Source organism: Nomascus leucogenys, chromosome 22a, assembly GCF_006542625.1.
Source record: "Nomascus leucogenys isolate Asia chromosome 22a, Asia_NLE_v1, whole genome shotgun sequence".
Lineage (NCBI taxonomy): Eukaryota > Metazoa > Chordata > Mammalia > Primates > Hylobatidae > Nomascus > Nomascus leucogenys.
In genome coordinates, this window is record NC_044402.1 from 80003142 (window position 1) to 80021389 (window position 18248).

An 18248-nucleotide genomic window follows, 5' to 3' on the forward strand; every position below is an offset into this window, starting at 1 on the left:
AGGCATAGAATGAAAATAATTTTGTTATAATCTACCTCACTCATATACACATTCATAGTTGCCCTGCCCAGATACTGAGAACCATTTTGGATCAACACAAGTCATTTGCATTATTAATTGCCAATCACGATGATGCTCAGAATTGAATCATCTCCATCCATACCTAGTGGGAAACCGTTCTTTTGCCTTTTAAGGTCGTTAGATTCTGTTTCTAAAGCTTGAAAGTCACAGTGGCCCTTCACTGTTTGTTCAGCTGATCACGAATCAGAGGTAATGACATTTACATTGCTAATAAACTTTGCATGAAGTGTGTTAACTCTTGGTTTGGTATAGTTTCTTCTACCTGAGAAAAGCTTATTTGACCCCCTTTATGAAATCTGAACAGTCTCTTACTTATATATCCATAAACATACACTCATATTAAATCCAGAAGTGCATAAAATTCCCTAATTATTTCCACATGAGAATCAGGAATGATGTGCAAAACAAATTAAAATATGTGTTGTTACTTTATCCTGACATACACAGTAAATTACCTGACATATCTGGGAACATTAGGAGAGCACCTTTCAGTCATTGTGGTTGACATAAGCCTATGTGATAATGACCTCTTATGCTGGGTTTGTAGAATTAGACTAATAGAAAAATATGTATTTTGATGGAGATTAAATCCTGGCTAATGTGGAGAAAAACTGAAAATTTTATTAATTAGGCTTTTCAGTATACCAAATTTCAAGCAGCTAAATCTTTGCTTCCTTAATATTTCTTTGATCATAATTATTAGCATATACTGAGTGTTACTGGATTACTGGTGTGAGATAAAAACTAAGAATACCAAACTCAGCTTCTTTTATTAATGAGAACAAAATGACCTCAATCTAAAACTAGATAACTAAATGACCTCATACCAAAGTTAGATAACTAAAAAAATCCCACTGGCTTACTTAAAGTATAACTGATAGCTATTTAAAATATCTGCTAATTGTTAATTGCTTTAATCTGTTGCTTGACCGGCATGAATACATACATGAATAAATATATAAATAAATGTACACAGAGACAAATGTTGATCATTAAGGTGCTCTTATTTCAATAAAATCCATATTATAAATTTTATAACACTTATAAACTTGTAAAGTGTTTGGAGATCTATCAATAGCTCATATAATTTAAATAATACTTTATCCTAAAGTCCAATAAAACATAAATTCAGAGTTTAATGAATAGGATTTGATATGTGCTTAAAAACGATAACCAACAATTTTGAACAATTTTCTATGTAGCAGATGCTTTGTTATTTCTATGCATTATATAATTTGATTTTCATTAGAACACTATAAGGTGGACTCTATTATTTGCATGTCACAGAGAAGAATGAGAAATTTTAGTGAGTTAAGTAACTTGCTCACTTACTGTTAATACATGACAGAACTTGGATTGAAACCAAATTTCAGTGGCTCCAGAGCAAAATTCAGCTCATATTTCATCTAATGTGGTTTAGAAAATTGAAGGCCTGGAATGGAATCTCAGTGTTAATCAACTATTAGTCCTAAGACCTTAGAGAAATATTGAACATTCCAAACTTCAATTTTCTAATATATAAAATAGAGCCAATGCACCATCCCAATCATTTTCACCAAATTACCATGAGGATTAAATAAATAATGTAAGCAAGAAAAGTGTAGAGTGCTCTACAAATATCATTTTATCACATTTTAATTTCTTAACATTTTATAACTCCCAAGGTATTCTGTGGGTCCAAACACTGACATTAAACCAGAGATCTCATTAGAAAAAGAGAGTTTAGGAAGCCACTAACGTAATCTTCCACCACAGGAAATTTTAGGCAGGTTGCCCAGAATGGCATAGGGAAAATACTGGAAAAAACACTCACTCTTTGTGGGTATCATAATAAATGAGTGAAAGGCCAGTGTTATGGACTCAGTATTTATGTCCCCCTTACCCCCATAATTCATATTTTAGAGTCCTAACCACCAATGTGACCGTATTTGTAGACAGGCCAGGAGGCCAGGTGAGAAGGTGATAAAGGTCAAATGAGGTAATAAACGTGGGCCCTAAACTAACAGGGCTAGTTCCCTTATAAGTAGAAAAAGAGATATCAGAGCATTCTCTTCTTAACATTGGAGCACACAGTGAGAAGGGGGCAACTGCAAGCCAGGAAAAGAGCCCTCACCAGAAACTGAATTGGCTGAAGACTTGTTCTTGGACTTCTCAGTTTTCAGAACTATGAAAAATTTGTTAAGCAAGTCTATGGCATTTTGTTATAGCTGCCCAAGCAAACTAATATAGCTGGTATCATGTTCACCCATCATGTTGCAAAGAGCAGGGCCAACTGAACTCTGTCGAGCTGCCAGCTAGGGAGCAGTGTGGTCTGACGAATCACATGAGGGGCTGATAACCTGGGGTTGTGGCCTATGGAATTTAAGAATGTCCTAGGCAAGGTTAGCATGAATGGGGTTCAGTATAAACTACTTTCCCTGGAATGAAACTGTCCAAGTTCAGCAGGTTACTGTAAATATCCTTAGGAAACAATCAAACCAAACCAAGAAAAATGAAAATAGATCCTTAAAGGTGCAGTCCCATGTATGCAAATACAAATTATGGCAAAAGCTTGAAACTGAATCCATGCAAAGAGTAGACAGGAGCAAAATCATGATTACAGAATTTACAACTGTGCAACGAAAGAATTTCTACATTAAAAATAAGTAACAGTTTACTTTGTATCTTTCCTTTTTTACCAAGCACAGTTCCTTCTAAACCTACTAGAGTTTCCTGAACTAGAAGGGAAACTAGTTGTTACGTATAAAAACAAGTACGGTTAAAAAAATTACTTCTGCAGCTTATTTTCCTCAGGCTGAATAGAAGATCTTATTTTTTGTAAAGCTGTGTTTTAATTTACAGGAAGATGAGCAAATTTTCAAATGCAAACATAGTTTCCTAGGAAGGTCTATCCTTAATTCTGAGTGATTTAAAAGTCATAGTTGGTAAAACGTTTCTCCTTACCTATTCCTTTCACCCTAATTATCTTCCAGATGATTTAATGAGAATGTCATTTGCGATGATTTAATGAGAATGTCATTTGCTGAGCATTTATTCCATGTAAGGCACTACTCTAGGTACTTATGGTAGGCACTGCTAGTTGTCTTTCCAATCTCCAAAATACCGGAAGTATGAGCTCAGCAAATTGCTTCCCAGATTAAGAAAGCATTTCCCAGAATTCCTTGCAGCTAGCCAGGACCACATGACTGGGTTCTAGCCAATGGGATATGAGTAGAAGTGATAACTTCCAGGTCATGCCCTTAGAAAGGTGTGTTGCCTCCCTTTTTCCTTCCCGTAATCTGGAATGTGTAAGTGGTAGTGAGTTAAGCCTGTAAAAAATAATTGCACACCAGAAGTGCCTAAGCAACAACATGGAGTAGACTGGGCTCCCAATAAGCTGTAATACCATTTCTGAATTGTTAGGTGAGACAGAAACAAGCCTCCATCTTATGAAAACCACTTTATTATTGTGCTCTTGTTATAGTAAACTACCCTGTCTTTTCATTAATAGAGGACTGTACATATGCCTTGTAAAGTCTCACTACTCCAATTTTGCTAGCAAATTTAGGCTTAGAGAGATTTTAAAACTTCCTCATAACCACTTCGGTAGTAAGTGGTGAGGCTGGTTTTTAAATCAAGTACCTTTCCCATTAGATCTTTTTTACACTAATAGAGAGAAAATGACTAATTTATAGAAAATTAGAACTGTGCAGTTTTCAACCCCTGATCTGTTAATCTCACAGGATTATAAAGACTTTAATTTCCTTAGATTAGCATTAGTGCTACAAACCCTTATTTTTCTAATAAAGTTTCTAGCAGTTGGTTACCAGCTCCTCCAGGACTTATATTTCATAAAATGTTCCATTAGGAAAATTATGGAGAAAAAGTATGCTGATTCTCCTGGACTATGAAATGGAGAGCTGCTAGTCAGGATGCTATAACAATTTACAGAATAATACACTGGGCATGCACGATAACTCAGAAACACATCAGAGGAGGTTTTTTGAGTGTGCGCTCTCTTCCCTGGTATTATCCTTAGGTACTCCTTTAGTTCTTGAGGAGACATCAAGGAACAAATTAGACAAAGTCCCTACACACATGGAGATTATACTCAAATGCATCCACTATAGATAATGCCCTACAAAAATTAACAAGTTTTCAATGTGTGCCAGTAATTTGCATTTTAAAAATAAACTTTATAATTTGGAATAATTTTAAATTTATAGAAAAATTACAAAGATAATAAACAGAGGGTTCTCATATACTCCTTACCTCATTTCCGCTAATGTCAACATCTTATGTTATCATAGTAGTTTTGTCATTAAGAAACCAATATTTTGTTGTTGTTGTTGTTGTTGTTGTTGTTTTTGAGATGGAGTTTCGCTCTTATTGCCCAGACTGGAGTGCAATCATGCAGTCTCAGTTCACTGCAACCTCCGCCTCCTGGGTTCAAGTGATTCTCCTGCCTCAGCCTGCTGATTATCTGGGATTACAGGCAAGAGCCATCTCGCCTGGCTAATTTTGCATTTTTAGTAGAGATGGGGTTTCACCATGTTGGTCAGGCTGGTCTTGAACTCCCGACCTCAGGTGATCCACCTGGAAGGTTCTTTCAAAGAGAGGAGGCATGACCTTCTTCACCCTGTCCTATAGTCTGCTGCTTGCCACACAGACGTGATAGGCATTTTGAGTACCACGGTCACACTTTAGGCATAGTAAAATGTTGAGGCTAAAAAGGGCTGGGATTTCTTAATGACTCTGAGGAGTCATCAAACCAATCCTGTATTTCAGACCTCCAGACTTCTTTTATGTGGGAGAAAAATAAACTATCAATTTAAGCCATTATTATCAGGGCTCTGTTTCTGTGTCAAATGCAATTTCTAACTAATATAGAGAGTTTGGAGAAGAGGTAGAAGGAAGTAACATTTATTGAGGACTTGCTGTATATTAAGTACTTTATATATTTTCATTTATGTAATCATCAAAACAACTCTATGCTTATTAGTTGAGAATACTGAAGATTAGTGAGGCTAAGATTCTTGCTTAGGGTTATATGGCTGAGTTTTGAAACTAAGCCAGAATTTAAACCAAACTTTGTTTTCCCATAACACCATGCTAAAATATCTTGCATATAATAGGTACTCAGACCTATTAGTGGTTACTAGCAGTGGATACAAACATGTACATTGCTATACCTCACTCGACAAGTAATACAGGTAAATATCTAAATAAATACAATTATATATACTTAAATAGACAACAAAATAGAGACACACATCCATAGTTTCAGTCTTCCTACTATCCCCATGATCAGCATCTCAAACAGTTCCACTGGCATCAGGGCCATTTCAGGAGTGACACCTCAGATCTTACTGCCCCCAGTCCACATATAAATTATACGTTTTCTCTCTGGGCCAGAATGAAAAACCATTCAAACCATCCATCAACATACCCACTCAGTTTATACATTCATATTTACCGAGCATCTGCCATATGCCAAACAACCTGCTACTTGTTGTGTACACATTGTTGAAGAAGACATAGTCCCTGTTCTCCAAAAGCTTATAGCCTAGTGGCAGGAACAGAAAAATAAGTAGGTAATTACATTAGAGCAGAGTTTTTCAACCTTGGCATTAATGACATTTTGAACTGAATAATTCAGTGTTGTGGGGTGCTATGCACTATACAATATTATAGGGATGTAGGTAGCATCCCTGGCCTCTACCTACTAGATGCCACTAGCATCCTAACCCCTTGTTATAACAAAAAATATCTCCAGACATTGTCAAAAGTTCCTGGTGGGGTGAGGGGGGGGCAAAATCATCCTCCTACCACCTATCCTCTCACCCCCTAAGCCATTGAGAACTGCTGCAAGGCAGTATAAAATACTATAAAATGACAAAAGAAAGACGGGCATTGAACAACATGAGTCTAGGGGCAGGAAAGTTTTCTGAAGGAGGCAACACCTTCACAAAGGCCTGAAAGTTCCATAAAATTCAGCCAGATGAAGAAAATATATGTTCCATATGTGTATCAGGAAGGCCTCTGAGCATGTGCAAAGACTCAGAGTTTATAATGAGTACAACATACCTGGAGGACTAAAGGTGGCTTAGAAGGCATGGAGTGCGGAAGTATGCATGAGGGAAGTAGGAAAACCTACGTATGCCTACCGAGGAATGCAGAGGAGAAGAAAGAAGGGGTTCAGTTTTGGATATGTTGAATTTGAGTTGCCTGAGGGACAACCAGGTGTAGATGTCCAAAAGACAGTTAGATTTCCATTTCTGAAACATAGGGGCATGACTCAGGCCAGAAGAATGAACACCACCTATATATAGATGCCATATGTATAAATGAAATGACCCAGGGAGAGTGTAGTGCTTGAAAGGGGAGGCCATGGACCTGACAGTGACAAGGGAGACAGAGGTGAAGGAAAATCAGGGCAGTCCTGATGTCACACACAGAGAGCAAATGAGGAGAGTTTCATAACATAGCATAAAGGTCAAGTAAGATGAGGAGTGACACACATCCACTGGATTTGGAAATTAGGAAGACATTGGTGACCTTTGCCAGAAGTACCTTATTGGTATGTTCTGGGTGGCAGCCAGCTTACAGTGGGCTGGAATCAATGGGATGGGATAAAAGAGAGATACCTTCAAGACATTTGGCAGAAAGTAATGGAATGATGTAAAGACAGCGCTTATGGTAGGATAAGTAACAAATGTGCCCAGAGTAAAAAAGGAAAACATTAGCATGAGTTCTGTCTTCAGGTTATGTGGATACTGTTTATAGGCTGCTCTTGTTTCTGGCTCTCAGAGTCTCCTGGGTATTTATATTGACCTACCTCATGGAATTTCTGAATGTAAGCACCAATGGATTGTTTTTGCCTTTTAACAGAGCACCACATGATTCAGGGTGTCTTTATAGTACCTATTTACTTGCCTATGGTATGTCTTCTAAATGATAAATTGACTTTAATACCTGACTCATTCTGCACTACGATTATAGGGCTCCCTTTAAAAAGAGAATGACTCCAATAGTTGAAAAGAAATGAATTCAAAACAATATGCCATTATATCTGTCAAGATCTAAAAATATATTTCCATTAAGTGTGTTTATGAAAATCCTTCCTTGAATTGAGAGGTTTTGGTATGTAATCTAACAGCCTTGGAATAATTGACTCACGGGAGATGAAAACTGAAAGGATGTTACAGACTTTCCTCCTCTTTCCTCAACCCTCATTTAATCAGTGATTTGATAGGAATCACTTTCCTCACATCTTATAGTTCTGTTCCTTCTACTCGATGGCTACTACTGTGACCTTTATCATCTCTTCCATGTACCTCTGCAATAGCCTCCTGAATGGTTTCCTTGCTCACCTTTGCCAAGCCTTTGCCATACTTAGCAAGAACGATCTCTCTGGAACACATATATGAACAGTTCATAATTCTACTTAGAACCCTGTCATAGCGTCTCACAAATTCTGGAATCCTTATGTCACAGAAAGATTTTTCCATTTGTTCCAATGATCCTTTGCAGACTTTATCTTATACTTATATTCCAGCCATAAAGGACCACTGTTAGGTCCTGGGGCTTTATGCTGACTCACTTCTATAGACCTGTGCTCTTATAGTTTCCATCCCCATGTTCATCTGGATAGTGGGATTCAAACTCAGTTCAAGCATTTCATCTGTTAAGTCTTTGTGAATTTCATCTCTCTCACCTAAACCCAGATAGGATTGACAACTTTTCTTTTGGTGCCCCCAATGTACATAGTACACATTTATGTAACAGTCTCGAAACCACTTTTTTGCATGCATTTGTTTTCATAGATGTCTTTTCTATTAAACTGTCACTTCCTTGAAGACAGGGGCTGCTTTTTACATTTTTATGTCTCACCAAAACATGGCACATCAGCAGCCCTGTAGTATCTGTTTAAAGGAATTTAGTCTAAGCCTCTATTATTACCAATAAGGAAACAAGGCCCGAAAGAAGCTAAATGACTCGCCTAAGGTCACTCATCTAATAAGTGGCTAAGTGAAGAATAGAAGCTGTAGCTGTTGCCTGACTTACAGCTCTTGTGCTATATTCGGCTGCCATTGACTTAAAAGGAGGGCACCCAGGGCCCAGCTCTGTAGGTTGCCAACTTGGTTCAAGAAGGTTTTAATATGAAATATTTAAGTAAATATTTAATGAGGAGCTATTACTCTTTTTTGGTTGAAAGAAACAGTGAGCTAGATCATTTTAAAATGATGTATTATTGGCTGGGCATGGCGGCTCATGCCTGTAATCCTAGCACTTTGGGAGGCCTAGGTGGGCAGATCACAAGGTCAGGAGTTCGAGACCAGCCTGATCAACATGGTGAAACCTTGTCTCTACTAAAAATACAAAAAAATTAGCCGGGGGTGGTGGTACGTGCCTGTACTCCCAGCTACTCAGGAGGCTGAGGCAGAAGAACTGCTTGAACCTGAGAGGTGGAGGTTGTAGTGAGCCAAGATCATGCCATTGCACTCCAGCCTGGGTAACAGAGTGAGACTCCGTCTCAAAAAAACAACAAAAAAAATTATGTATAATTTTACTTTGTATTCACCTGCCTCCCTACTCCCCACTCCCTTCCACCTGGTTGACCTTACCAATTAGCACTTAGGTATTTTCAAAGGCCTTCAAAATCTTTAAATACATACCAGCTGAAGACAAACTACTATGTTACCACATTCTTGTTGGCAGAAGAAATACTTGTCTCAGATTAAGAAGTTACTCTAAATATTTCATAAAATAACCTATAATAGGTTAAATTGTTTTAATTTGTTTGGCTTCTAAAACATATGAATAAAAATGAGAGAGTAATAAACTCTCTAGGATTTCTCCAGAATTATGGATTAAGTGGCTTTTTATGAGAAAACTGTCTTTGGAATAGATTACAATTTTTTAAGTGACCATGATGATAGCTAGTTTGTACTTTTCATTCATGACCACAGTAAAACAGAGCACTTAATTGATGAATCTGTTTTATTTGGAATGTTTTAATAGTTCTTGGTATATAACATTAATATGTAAAGGCCTTAAAGAGCCCATTAAAGCGCTGCACAACAAGCTGCATTTTAATAATGCAGAGACTGTCTGAGATGGAGGCTAATTTCTGTTGTTTAGGTACCATAAACAAAAATAAAAACTTTCCCAAAAAGCTGAAGCTCTAAGTAAAAGAGGTTTAAAATGCACATGTCCTACAGATGGCAGAACTTAAACATCTCTCCCAGAAGCACAGGAAAAAAGAAAAGGTTTAAAAAATTCCCTCCAAGCCCAGGCTTGTTTCAAGTCTTCTGTTCATAAGAAGATCAAGGGTACTATGAACATTTAACTTCTATTTTCTCCTAATAATAAGTCCCATTCTTTAATCTGTGAAATAAAACAAACTTGCCCCATGATTAGGGTCTCTCAAAAGATAAAATGGTCTTTTATATTCCTTTAGGAGTTGATGGCACTTGAATACAAAGACCTGACATACTGAGGTGAGGTGAAAAACTGAGGGCCATTTTGTCAATGACAGTTTCTAACCTCCATCGGAAAGGCAAGCATTTAGCAGGCCCTTCTCTCTTTTTTTTTCCTCCCCCCCGCGAGACAGAGTCTCACTCTGTCGCCCAGGCTGGAGTGCAGTGGCACCATCTCGGCTCACTGCAAGCTCCGCCTCCCGGGTTCACGCCATTCTCCTGCCTCAGCCTCCCGAATAGCTGGGACTACAGGGGCCCACCACCAGGCCAGGCTAATTTTTTTGTATTTTTAGTAGAGATGGGGTTTCACCATGTTAGCGAGCATGGTCTCAATCTCCTGACCTCGTGATCTGCCCGCCTCAGCCTCCCCCTTCTCTCTTAATGAGCAAAACTTCTGATATTAAAAAAACGCTACTCTGCCTGGGCAAACTTTTATCTCAAAGAGGGGGAATGAATAGGGAAGATTATTTTTCTCATCTTTTATTGAACATGCTAGAAGTTAAGACTCAGTCCTGCCATTCCCCATGCAAGCAGGGAGAAAGGGGGTGGTATTTGAGTTCTGTCACACTTACCCAGCATGATTGCTAAAATCATTTTCCAACTTAGACTCTCTCTCCTGGGAAGGAGCCCGAGGCCATGAAAACCACTCATTTATCATATGCCCACACCACAGTGATCCTCTGAGCAGACATCCCGGACTGCCATAATTTGCTTGACAGCCCTGAGGTCAGCCTGCCTAGTGACTGAAGATTCTTTTCTTTTCCATCTTCAAATGTTACAATGCACTGCGCTTTGTGTACGTGGATGATGTTTCTGACCCACCATCAATGGTGGTGAGTCTGAAAAGGAAAATGTGATGATGCAATAGGGCTGAGCTTTAGCGGCTATACACAGAAGGGAAATGTCACAAAAAACAAGAACTCTTGCAAAATGCTGCCCAGCACTGTAGAGAGAGCTCTGCAAGAGTCTACATGTTAGGATTTCAGAAACCTGCTTCCACCTGACGCGAAACCTCCTGCCTCTGTGGTATTTTTCACATTTTGGTCTTAGTTTTCAGGCCAATTTCTATTATCTGAAACAGTTTCATGAGTTAACTGGTACCCCCACATCTTTTCAGTGACAAAGAAGCATTAAATAATAATCACACCCAAGCACCTTGGGAAGAATTAAGGAAGGTATGTCAGCTTTAATTTTGAATTTTCTTGTTACTTGTCAGTTTGCCTCTCAGACTTAATGCCAGGAGGGAATAAAAATCATCATTACTCTCTAGCTGCTCAATGGCATACATGAAATGAATAGGAGGCTTAACTCCGGTCTAACTGGCTCAGTTTCTGCTTGTATCAGCAGAGAGCCAGAGACTGAATGATCCAGCTTCCTGTCCATTATCCCATCAACTCCAAACCAGGTAGGGATGCCCAGACACACATATTCCATAGGGAAAGAAGAACACCAAAGAGGAGAATAAAAGAAGTCTTGGAAAAGGGAGGGATGAATTTATTTTTAAAGTGGGCTAGTTGAGAAGTAGTGTGAAGATTTCTTTAATCCACAGCTCTTCCCTGTCGTGCAGAGAAGGGGAAAGAAATGGTAGCTCTCTCTTACCCCAGTAAAAGCCTGGATTACATGCCTATTTTCTATTTGTATATACCCATTGATGCTGAGCCTAATATGTGACTATCTTAGAGGGTCCCAGAGTTTCAAAATAATTAACCAAGCCTCACTTTACCTCACTAGGTCTATGATTAAAAGGAAAAATGTCAATGAGACACCATTAGTTTAGTCACTGGATACAAGCAGGTTTGTGAAAAGTCCCACTGTGCACGTCTTATGGAAAGCTATGTACCGGGCTAATTTGAAAAGAGGATGTTATTGTGATGTGAATGCTTATTACTAGTCTGAAACCTACTGTTGATCTGCTAATTTTTCTTTTGTGAGGCAGATCTAATTATAGTCAGATATCCAATTCTGTATTCATTAAACCGTCACCAAAGTGATAAAAATGACAATGGGAAAAAATTTAGCACAGCATAGCAGAAAGTACATGTTTAAAAAGGCCTGGGTTAACATCTCTGCTATTGTGTAGGGTCTGTATGTGACTCTGGAGAAGTCACCTAACTTCTCTGATCTTCTGCTGCCATCCCCTGTAATGGGGAAACCATTATTTACATCAGTGGGTTGTGCTCATCTTATAGGGTTATCAGCATTGAACAAGAGAGAGCACATACCCTGGAGTCAAACCACTGGGACTTGAACTAATGTTCCTCAACTTCAGACAGCTTAGGCAAGGGGGTGAACCTCTTTGTGTCTCTGATCTCTCATTTGTAAGAGACGGGTTATGTTAGAATTTGTTTCATGTGATTAAACAAGACAACACATACATGGGGTTTAAGCCCAATGCCTGGCAACTGGTACTTCTACCTGTGCCATTTTGCCTATTTTACCTGTGACTGTTGTTACCATTATTTTACCATCCAGAATATACTACTATTCACTAATTTGTGGCTTTATTTCTTCATTTCTCCATTTTAGATTCTTTTTCTGCACTCCTGAGAATTTTACGTGTTTAATGCTACATAAATATCATTTGGTTATTTCAGCTTCCCCTTGAGATAAATGTTTTTACCTGACGGATATGGTTTGGCTCTGCATCCTCACCCAAATCTCATCTTGAATTGTAATCCCTATGTGTCAGGGGAGGGACCTTGTGGGAGGTGATTGGATCATGGGGGTGGTTCCCCCCATGCTGTTCTCATGATAGGGAGTTCTCAGGAGATCTGATTGCTTAAAAGTGGCAGTTTCCTTTGCGCTCTCTCTCCTGCTGCCATGTAAGATGTCCCTTACATCCCCCTTGCCTTCCACCATGATTGTAAGTTTCCTGAGGCTTCCCCAACCATGTGGAACAGAGTCAATTAAAACTCTTTCCTTTATAATTATCCAGTCTCAGGTAGTATCTTTATAGCAGTATGAGAATGAACTAATACACTGATCTACATTTACTTATAATGACTACAGTACCAACAGTCCTAGAAAGTTAAGGTTTAATGGGATGTTTGGGATTTTCTAATTATCCACTACCTGTTACGAAGATAAAGTATCTTAGTCCCAGATGGTGTTCATGGTTCATTTACACACACACACACACACACACACACACACACAATTCAAACTCCTAGAATGTTTCTTTGTAATAATAGAAAATTATTTTGTTATTTTTAAACTTCTTTTAATTGTATATTTCCTATTCATTTCATATGATTACAAATGTTCCCTCTGTTCTTTCTATATTATCTGTATAGTGTGGTTTCAAAACTTTTTTTTCAGCTTTCCAGTAGTTCTTAGATTAAGGAAAAATGGGAATATTTGTATTAGAACATGTCTTACTTTGAATAGAATATATACCTTATTGACCAAGGAAATACAGACAGCAATGAAAGGGCTTTGGGTATATAACTCCCAAGCAGTATTACAGAACCCAGTGGGAGGCAGGGGTTGGCCTGGCTAATACTGCTTTTCTTAAATGACTTTGCTTAATGTTCATATCTAGAAAGCTGCTCTCTGCTGATGAAATTTTAATTTAATCTTTTCTAAACAGGGCTAATTTAAAAGCAACTCAAAACTGTTCAGTCCAAATGGTGACCTCAGTACTTGGTGAGGCTTCAGGGTAGAGAGTAAAGCCACTGAACTTTCTCTCTCTGCCTGGCTTATACTTTGCTCTGCCTAGCTAACATTAGATTCTCTCTTTTTTCCCCATAAATTGGATATGATGGAATGTGTGGACTGTCTTCATTAATAGATAAACTGAGGTTCAGGCAGAACCTTTCTGTGATTTATCAAGTGTCAGAGCTGTAGGTTGAATCTTGAGTTTCCCTCCAGGGCCATTCTATAAGATCACTCGGACCCCAGGGTTCCTTCTGCCCCAGTGACTTCAAGTAGCAGCTCATTTTCTTTTTCCTTAGTGAAAAACAGGCCCAGAGCATGCCCTATATAGTCCATAGTGTGAAAATGAGGTGCTGTTAACAGCAATATAATTAGGTATCTCGTGATTACAAATTGGGCAGAAATAATATCTTTTCAAAAGTTACACCACTGAAACCTGCACATGCTCCATTTATGAAGAATAAATAGCTACGAATCCTCTAAACACTGAGACAAATCTCAAGACTGGCAGATTCTCTTTCCCTGCTCTTCTACCCCTTTACACTGTCTTCCAGAAAACACATTGCTCTCTCAGCAGTGGTGCAGTTAAGAGCTCTCTACACCCTCTTTCTCTGGATGTTCACGCAGGCAAATATAAAGTCTATTTGGAAAAAAAAAAACCCTGTTCATTTAAATAACTTAAATGCCGTTTTTATAACTCATAAGTATAGCACTGACCACTGTAATTTAATAGCCTCAGCTAGCTGGATGGCTAAAATACACAATTCAGTCATAACATGGGCTCTACTATTTTCATAGAAGGCTTTCCTTTGGTAGTAAGTACACCTCACTAAAAAACTGAGAATGAAAGCACGACACTGTGATTAACTCCAGGTCATCTTTACCACAGCAGGAACTCACAGCAAATTCTACCCTAGGAAAGTGCTAATACTTACTAATTGGGAAGAACGCTGAAGAAAAGTATACTGTAAGATCTTTGGACGATATTTTTTTTACAGAAAAGAATATACTATGAAAACTGCTTTGGAATTATGTTTTATTGTTTCATGGTCCAGATGGGGTTGTTGCATTATGTTAATTATTAACAAGATTAAAAAAAATTAAATGGAAGTATGTTAGTTCTAATTGAAGGCCATATGTCTAAACTGCTCATGGAAGGTTTTTGGCAACTCTAATCCTCATATACTTTACTTCTCTGTGTCTTTTTTGTTATTGAGAGCAGGCCCCAATGGGTTCTCGAAAGTCTCTACGACCTTATATTAAGTACATTATAAGGGAATGTCAATTTTCATATGGGAATATGGTCTGTTACAACCTACTTGGGGACTCTAAAACCTAAGCTTTTGCAGTGAGCTTTATCTATCCAACCCACCATAAAAAGTTACTGTTCAAAGGGAAGACAAAGGAAATAACTTCCCCAGGACTGAACAGAATTCTCCCCAAACATTAAGATTGCCTTCAATTATGATAAAAATGGATTACTTGCTGTCAATGGGAATGATAGCAAAACCTGGTTTGAGGGAAGAAACATTTTTTTGAAAAACTATAATAAACTGAAATATAACAAAAAATAACATTCAGAAAGTGTAAATGAAAAAAATATTAAAGTTTCTGAAAAAGACATTATTAATTGTTATTCTGTTTGCTGAACATTCCAAATATTCAGTTTTTCATTTCAATACTTTTTCCTTACCAAAAATTATTAGCAACAATGGTATTCTTGAACAACTTATTTTTTAAAAAGCCACAAGGAATACATTTGATTAAATCTCCATTTATATTTCTAAAATACAATTTCAAATAAGAATTCTCACTAGGATTATTTTTCTTAAATTACTGAATTGAACATATCCTCTCATTTATTATACATGTACAAGAATGCTGAGTAGTTCAATTTTCATGCGTAGAACAATTACTTAAATACTTTAAAACACCCCCAAAAGATAACATAGTTCTGAAGAGTACACAGACACTCAAGTATCAAGAAAAGCAATTCTGTGTTATGGTTATTAACAACAGACTAGCTAAGCCTGGTTCTACCAAAATGTCAACTACTGTCAACATTTTTAGAGAAAGTTCTTACACTTGTCTATACCATCCTTTAACTCATCTAAGTTATAACCAGGGTGATGATGTAATTTATTATCCAAACCAGGACAGTTTAGAGAATGAAAGGGGATGCTATTAATAGTCATAGGCCAGGAAGGCCCCAAGAAAATCAAGCTAAATGGTCACCTTAGTTATAGCCATCCTCCTTCATAATCTTTCTCCTGTCAAGAGTGTACACAAGCAATAGTCCCCTTCTCCCAATTAAATTTTCATTTCCAGGGCATATAAGTCAAGATGAGAAAGGAAATAGGCGAGAGGAAGATCAGGCAGACTTCTTTCAACTTTGTAAAAGAAAAGCAGGCAAAAAGAAACAGAAGACCAAAGAAAACAAGATCAGTTACTAAGGGAGGGCAAAAGTTAAAAAAATTCACTTCACTCCCCCAATTATTTATTTTGAGCTTGTTTTTGCTTTCCTTTTAGCTCTTAGCCTAGTAGTATAGATTAGTAGTTCGTTTAGATTAGTAATTTGTTATTGTTATAAAGCAGCTGTAACTTCAATTTAATTTGGCAGTCACACAAATAAATCTAAATAAACATTAGAATAAGAAGTGGTTAATTCCATCAAGTTTCATTAATGAACAGTACTCAAAGCTACTGAAAATGGTCCAGTGCTCTCAAAATGGCAGTATGCTAATTTAGTCATGGTCAACTCATCATCATACACTTTATAATATACCTACTTTTTTGCGTATGTTACAGCAGGGAAGAGACTGTTCACCACTACTGATTTCTAGTCTTCTTTGTGACTACCTATATCTAAGCCCCAGTGTTCTGACTGTAAGTCACAGAAAATAATACCCTAACATATGACTTGAGCCAGCAAATGGCACTTGGCCTAAGGTTGACTCAGATACTAAAACTACCATCACTGCTGTAAGCCCATTATAAGCTGATGTTATTTTTGACACTAGTATTTTTGAAGCCAGTTCAGATACAGAGGAGGCTCAATGCCAAAATATGCTTGTAAGTAAGTAGGACTCTCATCTCAGGACAACAATATCTTATTCAAACCATGATACCAAGCCATTGTCTCAGTTGATATAGGTAAATTCTTTTTTTTTTCTGTTTTGTTTTTTTTAGACAAGGTCTCATTCTGTCACCCCAGCTGGAGTGCAGTGACCTAATCATGGTTTACTGCAGGCTCAACCTCCTGGACTTAAGCAATCCCTCCACCTCAGCATCCTGAGTAGCTGGGTACAGGCACATGTGCCCATGTGCAGCTAGTGAACTTAAGTTGGAAAAGACTAGAAAAAGACTTTGTAGACCTGTGATAATATGATAAAGCAAAATTTTATGTAGGCATAAGATAAATGCCAATAAAAATAATCTTTTATCTTTATTTGCTTTACTATTAATCACCCAATAGGGAATTTATACTGAAAAACATGAAAACTATCACTTAAAAGAATTAATGAAAATCTGAAACTAGGAAGATTCAAAGGAAAAAAATCATCCATAGGGTATCTGATCTTTTTATTACTACTGCCAAAATGAAGAATTTTGCCTTCCTCAATGAAATGGCTTTCTAAGGCCTTTTTAATTTAAATCATTATGTCCCTGTGGGAGATACTTATGGATTATTCAACAACTATGCCAACTTTCTTCTAATGTTTCTTCCTATAAAGCTTAAAAACTACATTTCCTATATGTTCTCCCACGGATGATTTGGGTTCCATCATTCAGGAATGCTAAATTAGGTCACATGGGCCTAAGATCTGGCTGTAATGCTGTGGGCTGTGGCAGAGGTGCAGGGTGGTGATACTTCCTAATGGTGGCAGCAGCTACAGCTCTTTGAGCAGCCCAGTTCTCTGATAGGGCTTTAGAAGTCATGTCTAGAAACTTAAGCTAAAGGTTGTTTTTCAGCCATCCCAGATATTCTTTTTTTTTTTTTCTTCCAGAGACAGGGTCGCACTCTGTCGCCCAGGCTGGAGTGAAGTGGTATGATCACAGCTCACTGCAATCTTGACCACCTGGGCTCCAGCGATCTTCATACCTAAGCGCTACCCACCCCCCTCGCCCCCAAGTAGCTGGAACCACAAGCACATTAGGCACGTTGTCGCACCATTGCGCTCCGCCCTCCAGCCTGAGCAACAGGGCGAGACCCTGTCTAAAAAAAAAGAAAAAGAAAAAGAAAATAACTGGTGAGCTCCTGAATCCAGGAATATGTGCATTTATAACTTCATAGAAACCATCTACAGCATACAGCATTTAAAAAAATTGTTTTCAGAGTAAGCATTTTGTAAACAATTTAGGAGTGGGTATATATAAAAATTTCAAGGAACTCCTATTTTCTCTACTAAATTCTTAAAAATCTTTCAGTGGATGGACTTCTAATATCTCTAATAGGTTTCTATTGCTGCATAACAAATTACTCAAGAAAAAATCAGTGGCTTGGAACAATACCCATTTATTACCTCATAGTTCTGTAGGTTAGAAGTCTGAGTGGGTGTGACTGGATTCTCTGCTTAGGGTGTCACCAGGCATTGAACAGGATAGACTCTTACTTACAGGCTCTCAGTTCTTCCCCCTGGACTACTGGTTCTGCTTGCTGAGTCATTCATCTTTTTTGAACAGTAGTTTGAAACTAAGTAGTTTTATCAGCCTACTTTCTGCAAGTGGAATTTTGGTATCTAACAGCCTCTTTTCACTTTGTAGTCTCCCTGTTCCTTTCAGTCCAAGCTGGCAGTGCTTCTGCTGATATAATTTTCTCAAAAACTTGTGAGTCTCTTGTGGATGACACAGAGATGTTCTCTATCAGACTGAGGCCACGTCTACAAATCTTTTTGAGACTTCCTCTATCGTTGGCTTCTGTTGAGATGGCCGAGGGCAACACTCTTAAGGTTTACTGAAGCCTTCTAATTTGATATCTATTAGGCACAACTTTAATGTCTTAGGGACAAACGCTCTAATCTTTTGATCTTTCAAAGTTTCAGCAAAGAGTTG

General features: G+C 37.9%; 1 protein-coding gene across 4 annotated transcripts in view; it reads right to left on the reverse strand.

The window, feature by feature from the left end:
* The window catches only part of ZNF385B (zinc finger protein 385B), a 422583-nt gene that overhangs the window by 134997 nt on the left and 269338 nt on the right, over positions 1-18248 (reverse strand). The window lies entirely within an intron of this gene.